General features: G+C 43.7%; 1 pseudogene across 1 annotated transcript; it reads left to right on the plus strand.

The window, feature by feature from the left end:
• The first annotated feature begins 558 nt into the window (after positions 1-558).
• Positions 559-6,810, plus strand: LOC308355952 (charged multivesicular body protein 3-like; annotated as a pseudogene). Its single transcript has 3 exons — positions 559-583; positions 1,024-1,083; positions 6,269-6,810. The product of its transcript is annotated as a charged multivesicular body protein 3-like (transcript).
• Positions 6,811-7,126: the final 316 nt, after the last annotated feature.

The following is a 7,126-nucleotide window of genomic DNA, read 5'->3' on the forward strand; positions in this document are numbered from 1 at the left end:
AGTTTCAAGCATACAATGGAGTGATTCAACACTTCCATACGTCACTGCTTAATCCCTGTCACCTATGCAACCCATCCCCCACCACCTCCCCTCTGGTGACCAACAGGTTGTTTCTTTTTTTTTTCTTTTTTGTAGTTAAGAGTCTGTTTCTTGATTTGTCTCTCTTGCTCTCTCTTTTCTCCCCTTTGCTCACTTGTTTTGTATCTTAAATTCTTAAATTCCACCTAGGAGAGGAATCATAAGTCAGTCTCTCTCTGACTGACTTATTTTGCTCAGCATAATACCCTCTAGCTCCCTCCATGTTGTTGCAAATGGCCCAATATTCTTGCGATAAGAAGCTACTGGTTTTTTTTTTTTTTTTTTTTTTTTTTTTTTTGTAGATTCTTGAGACTCTGTCCATGGGTGAGCCGTTGCTCTGATGCGCCGTGGAGGAGTGAGGAGGTAGCTGAAGTGCCGGTGGGAATGTTCTTGAGCAGAACCAGGGTGGGGCCCGCTGCTTGGGCTGCACTTCTGGCTGCGTGTGAGGCGGTCCCAGGGGGACCCCCTGAGAAGGCAAGCATGGCAGCCATCGACCTGGAGGGGTGTCAGGACAGAGAAACCGCTCCCTGGTTTGCTTAAATCCGTGTTCCTTCATTTTGCCCGTGAGCCTCGGGGTTCCATTCCACAGGCGTCCGCGGCTCCGTCAGTCTGCCGAGGCCCCACACAAAAGGGGCTGTGCTTTGAGGAAGCTGAGTGAAGTTCTCTCTCTCCCGGCTGAAACCTGAAAAGTTGGAAGGAATCAAGGCTGCCCCTGAAAATGACGGGAAGATGTGGGTGTCCTAGAGCCCGTTGTTTTTCTATAAGCGCATTACGACGTTGCTTCATGAGGAAAGATTACCGCGCAGTGTCGTCCACCGGGTTTTCCTGAGGAGTCTTACGTGCAACTAGAACAGGTCGCAGATGCTCACCGTGACAGCCGCGGGGCGTGACGATGGTGTCTCAGAAGCTCTGGTGCCACACGCCTCACGGTTCGGATGCCCCCAGGTGCCCGACAAGGCCTTGTGGGCAACACTCTGACACACCCCCCCTGGGCCAAGCAACTCGGTAAGTCAGACCAGTCAATACACACATCTCACCTGCCTGGGGAAATTCGAGGTGGATAACGTGGGCGCTCAAGAGAAAGTTAAGACTAACATCATCATCATCATCATCATCATCATCATAATACATAGTATTTGTTAAAGACTCACTAGGGGCCAGGCCTTTTCATACGTACATTACATGTATCAGTTAATAGTAGCCTCACAGCAGTCTAGTGAGATAGTTAGCATTGTGATCACCATGTTCAGAGGTGGAGAAAGGTAGCCTTTGAGAACTTAAGTTAACTTGGTCAAGAGCATAGTCAGAAGGGACAGGGCTGGGATTGTACCCAGGCCAGCGGACTCTGAGCCCATTAAACCATATGCTGGTGGCCCTACAGACTTGATTTAGAAGTAACATGTAGCTTTCTTGTTCTTCTTCTTCTTCTTCTTTTTTTAAAGATTTTATTTATTTATTTGAGAGAGTATGAGCAGGGGGAGGGGTGGTGGGGCAAGCAGACCCCCCACTGAGCAGGGAGCCTGACTTGGGACTCGATCCCAGGACCCTGAGGTCGTGACCTGAGCTGAAGGCAGACGCTTATTGGACTGAGGGACCCAGGGGCCCCCCAAAGTAACATGCAGCTTACAAAAGAAACAAAGTGTTGAATTAGGGGAATATTTGCTTAAGGTGTTTCTTTAACTGATTGCATTTTAATTTTTGGCCTGACAGATGTTTTATTATGGGTATAGGTTTAGTAAAAACTACGCAAAACAAATCTCACAGCATTGTAGAGCAGGCGCTCAGTGAATGGTCTGAGGCCATGGAAGGAAGGAGGGAGGGAGGGAGGAGGTTGGAGGAAAAGGAAGGAAGGAAGAGAGAGAGAAAGGAAGAAAGAAGGAGAGACGGGAGACTAATTAGATGGTATAAATCAAAACTGTGCGCTTCATTGTAAGTTCTCCTATTTTCTTTCTTTATGCTTCCTCAGAGAAGTGGGACGTGGCTAACAGCGCCCCCAGCACTGGGCCTAGTTCTGTGTCCTCCCCGGGTGGGGAGGGGAGAGGGGGCTGCAGAATCACAGTAAAGAAGGAATGCGGTCTCTCTTCTCCTGTGTGCAGCTCTACCCCAGGCACCGAGGGGAAAGCTCCGGTAGACATTCCCTTTGGCCTGGAAGCAGAAGTGAAAAACAGCCAGCTTCTCTCCTCACCCAGTCGATCTCAGGGGTTCCGATGTGCTCAGCTCTCTGCCATCCTCTGGCCTGGCAGACAGGAGACCTGGAAAAGATGGGGGTTTTGCAGGCCTCCGGGGCACGGCCTGGATCCACGCCGGCCACCGCCACTCATCAGTAGCAGCGGGTGTGGGAGATCACACCACGATGGAGAACCCTTCCTGAACCCCGAGCCTCTCCCAGCTCCCCCTGCAGGGCAGACCACAGTGAGGGAGCCGAGGGGGCCACAGGGCAGCAGAAGCTGGTGGCGGATGTACAGACACAGAGCTGAGAGGCCAAGGAGCCGTGATGGGGGTGGGGGTGGGGTGCCAGGGGCGCCTGATCTTGATAGCACTTTGCAGAGGGAGGGGATGGTCTCCAACATCCAGAAGGGTTGCAAGTGAGACAAAGGGGAGAGGTCTGCCGGAGAGAAAGAAGCAAGGCGCGCACGGGTCGCTGGAGAAGGGAGAGCAAATGGGAGGCACCCAAGGACAGAGGCTTGTCTTCTGAAGAAGTGTTCAGCTGCTCCCGCGCAGCGGGGGGTAGGCAGAAGGAGCACATCTCATCTACGTGAAAATGCCCAGGCGGTGACAGCTCTCAGGGCTGCAGAGTTAGAACTCTCCTGAAGTGCTTTGAAACACAAGAGAAAGTAGTATCCACCTTCCGAGTGGCGAGTGGCCAGACGCACAACCTGCTGCGTCGTTTTCATGGTTAATTGCTGCCTCTGGGTAATTGACTTAAGGAAATGGATAGCTTCTGTGTGCGTTTGTCCATTCTGACTTTGTAGTATGATTTTTTCAGGGGTGCTCTGGACTGCCTCTGTCCTCCTAAAATTCATGTGAAGCCCTAATACCCAATGTGACTGTATTTAAAGTAAAAGGAAGTAATTAAGGTTAAATAGGGTCCTTAGGGCGGCATCTTGCTCTGATAGGATTAATGGCCTAATAAGAGATACCAGCAAGTGCCTGCTCCCTGTCCATCAGGTGAGACCACGGCAAGAAGGCTGCCTTCTGCCCGTCTGCCGAGGGAGAGAGCCCTCCCTAGGAACAGGATTAGCTGGTGCTTTGATCTTGGGCTGCCCAGTTTCCAGAACCATAAGAAAATAAATTCCTATATTTACATGTGGTCTGTGGTAATCTTGGTATGGCAGCCCAAGCCGTCTAAGAAAGGAGGAAAAAAAATGCTCCAAGTATCTGTAAACCCAATCTCCTGTAGGCTGTGCTCAGAGAAGCTTGCAAGCTACTCTTTGTAAAACCTTGGGAGTATCCCCAAACAGTCCATCTGAGCCCCAAGGTTTGTATTTGGGAGGCTGACATTTATTTTGAAAAGTCTGGATACATTTTGAAAATGGAAAGTGCTCTATGGAAAGTAGCACTATTAAAGCAGAGAGTGAATAGAAGAAGAGAGGAGAAACCTAAAAAAGAAAAAAAAAAAATCCTATGGAGAGGAAAATGCTTAGACCAGCTTTAGTACTGAATATTTCCTTTTAAAAAAAATTCACATGTCCTAAAACCAACTCCAAATGGAACCATATAAACCAAACACTAGGAACCAGGGGAATTTTCCAGCGAGGGAGAACATTTTGATAATATTAGTAATTTAGTTTTCTCATAAGGAAATAAAAAGGAAATTAATTCAATGATTTGTTACGAATAGTTACAAAAATGTACAGTTTCAGAGATTAGTGGGGACTGCAGTTCCTGCCGGAGGCAGCAATTTTCTCTGTTCTGCTAGAGGGGATGAATTATAATATTTTATTTGTGTTCAAGGTGGAAGAGGGGAATGGGACGCTCTCTGGCTCCTGTCCCCTTATCCTGGAAAAAGTACATACATATAGGGAATATATTTCCTGTTTTCTTGCCTTATTGCATTTGTTTTCTTTTTTCCCCCCTTGTTAATATTTGCTTAAAATTTTCCCCATCTTTATTGAGATGTAATTAACTTGTAATACTGTGTTCATTTAAGGTGCACTACATGATGATTTGATAACTGTAGATATTGTAATATGATTACAACCATAAGGTTACTTACCACAGCCATCACCTTACATAGTTACTTCTTTGTGTGTGTGTGGGGGGGGGGTGTATGTGGGTGTATATGTGGTGAGAAATTTTAAGATCTGCTCTTTTAGCTACTTTCAAGTATATAGTATAAGATTGTTAACTATTGTCACCATGATGTACATTAGATCCCAGATACTATTCATCTCAAGGCTGAAGGTCTGTATCCTTCGACCACCTTCACACATCCCACCCCCCCCACACCCCCATCCTTAGAAACCACCAATATATTGTTTCTATGAGTTCAGTTTTTTAGGCTCTGCATATAAGTGAGATCATACAATATTTCCTTTTCCTTGATTAATTTCATTTAGCGTAACACCCTCAGGGTTCATCCATGTTGTTGCAAAAGGCAGGATTTCCTTCTTTGGCTGAATAATATTCCATTATATGAATGGCATATATATAGATATACATACAGAGAGCTCACATTTTATTTTCATTCATCTGTTGATAGATACATTGTTGTTTTCATGTCTTGGCTATTGTAAATAAAGCTAAAACCAACCTAGGGGCACAGAGAGCTCTTCAAGATTGTGATTTTTTTTCCTTCTGCTATATATCCAAAATAGAATTAACAAATCATATGGTAGTTTATTTTTATGGTTTGTTTGTTTGTTTGTTTGTTTTGAGGAACCTCTGTACTTTTTTCCAGAATGGCCGTTCCCATTTATATCCATCAACAATATACATATATTCTCTTTCTTTTATATCCTGGTTAGCACTTGTTCTTTGTTTTCTTTTTGATGATAGCCATTTTAACCTATGTGAGGTGATGGCTCCTTGTGGTTTTGATTTGTATTTCTCTGATGATTAGTGATGGGATGAATGTGGTAGACCTTTCCATGGACCTGTTGGCCATTTGTAGATCTTCCTTGGGAACATATCTATCCAGATCCCATTTTCAATTGGCTTATTGGGTTTTGTTTGTTTTTTGAAGTTTGTTATTGAGTTTGACTTCCTTATATATTTTGGACATTAACCTCTTATCAGATACATGGTTTGCAAATATTTTCTTCCATTCCACAGATTGCCTTTTCATATTTTATTTCTTTCACTGTACCAAAGCTTTTTGGATTGATACAGTACCACTTGCTTATTTTTGCTTCTGTTTCTTGTGCTTTTGGTGTCAAATCCAAGAAAACCATTGCTATAGCCCATGTCGAGGAGCTTATCCCTCCCCCCCCCACCTCATTTTCTTCTACAACTTTTATAGTTTCAGGTCTTACATTTAAGTCTTAATCCATTTTGAGTTACTTTTTGTGAATAGTGTAAGTTAAGGGTCTAGTTCATTCTGTTGCTTGTAAATATCTAGGTTTCCCAATGCCATTTATTGAAAAGATTATCTTTTCTCCATTGAGTAATATTAGCTCCTTTGTCAAATACTAGTTGATCATATATGCAAGGCTTTATTTCTGGGTTCTCAATTCTGTTCCAGTGACCTGCGTATCTGTTCTCATGCCTATTTTTTTTTTTTTTTTACTCTAGCTTTTTGATATAATTTGAAATCAGGAAGTGTGATACATTTGGTTTAGCTCTTCTTTCTCAAGATTGCTTTGATTATTTAGGGTCTTTCATGTTTCCACATGAATTTTAGGATTTTTTTTTTATTTCCATAAAGAATAACATTCGAATCTTAATAGAGGTTGTACTGAATCTGTAGATCTCTTCAACTAATATGGATACTTTAACAATGTTCCTTCCAATCCATGAACACAGAATATCTTTTCATTTATTTGTGTTTTCTTTAGTTTCTTTCATCAGTTTTTATAGTTTGAAAGTATACAGATCTTTCACTTCCTTGGTTAAATTTATTCCCTTAGATTGGGGGGGGGATGCTATTCTACATGCTGGGGTGGGGAGGTGTCTTTATTTCATTTTCAAATAGTTCCTAGTTAGTATATATAAATGCAGTTGATTCTTGTGTGTTGATCTTGTTGATTAGAAAAGGAAATGAGAGCTGCAGATAGGCAAATGAGAGATATCCAAAGAGAAAAAGAAAGAAACAATCTGTGAAAGATGCTGCCAAGAAGGGCCAGAAGGATGTCTACATGGTTCCAGCTAATAAGATGATAGGTCAAGGAAGGTCGTGAGCACGCTTTATGCATCCAAAGCTCACATGAACTCTGTGCTCATGGGGACGAAGAACCAGCTGGTGGTCTGAAAATGACTGGTTCCTTCCCTGCAAAAGAGCATAGAAGTGATGAAGGTCACTCAGAGTCTTGGAAAGATCTCATCAACCCAGGGTACCATATGGGAATTGTCCAAAGAGATTTTGAAGACTGAGATCATGGAAGATTTGGTAGAGGATACTTTTGAAAGCATAGATGTTCTGGAAGAAATGGAAGAAGGAGCAGAAGTGGAATTGATAAAGTTTTCTTTGAAATTACAGCAGGAGCCTTTGGCAAAGAACCGCACAATGAGCCTGATATACTTCTAGAGACCAAACCTCCAAGAGGAGTAGCTGCCTTAGAGGATAAGGAGTAGGAAGAAGCTTTGGAGGCCATGCAGTCCTAGTTGGCCATGCTCCACAGCGTGGGGCTACCTCCCTGAGCCATCAGGCTCTTCTGGCTCGGCCATCAGATCACCTGCACTCTTCTGACAGAGCCCCTTTTTATGTGTCTCTTGCATTACACCTCTGTGATGAGGCATTACATTCTGGAGGAGGCTCTTTGTTAAAATCTCTTCACTCCCTACAGAGGTTTGGAGATCTAAATGAGATTGTTCTTCTAAGAGGTGGTTTAATAAATGCATCATTTTCAGGAGTATAAACAGAAATATTTTTTTCAGGGAAGGGCAGAGA

This window comes from Martes martes (genome assembly GCF_963455335.1).
Source record: "Martes martes genome assembly, chromosome: 15".
NCBI lineage: Eukaryota > Metazoa > Chordata > Mammalia > Carnivora > Mustelidae > Martes > Martes martes.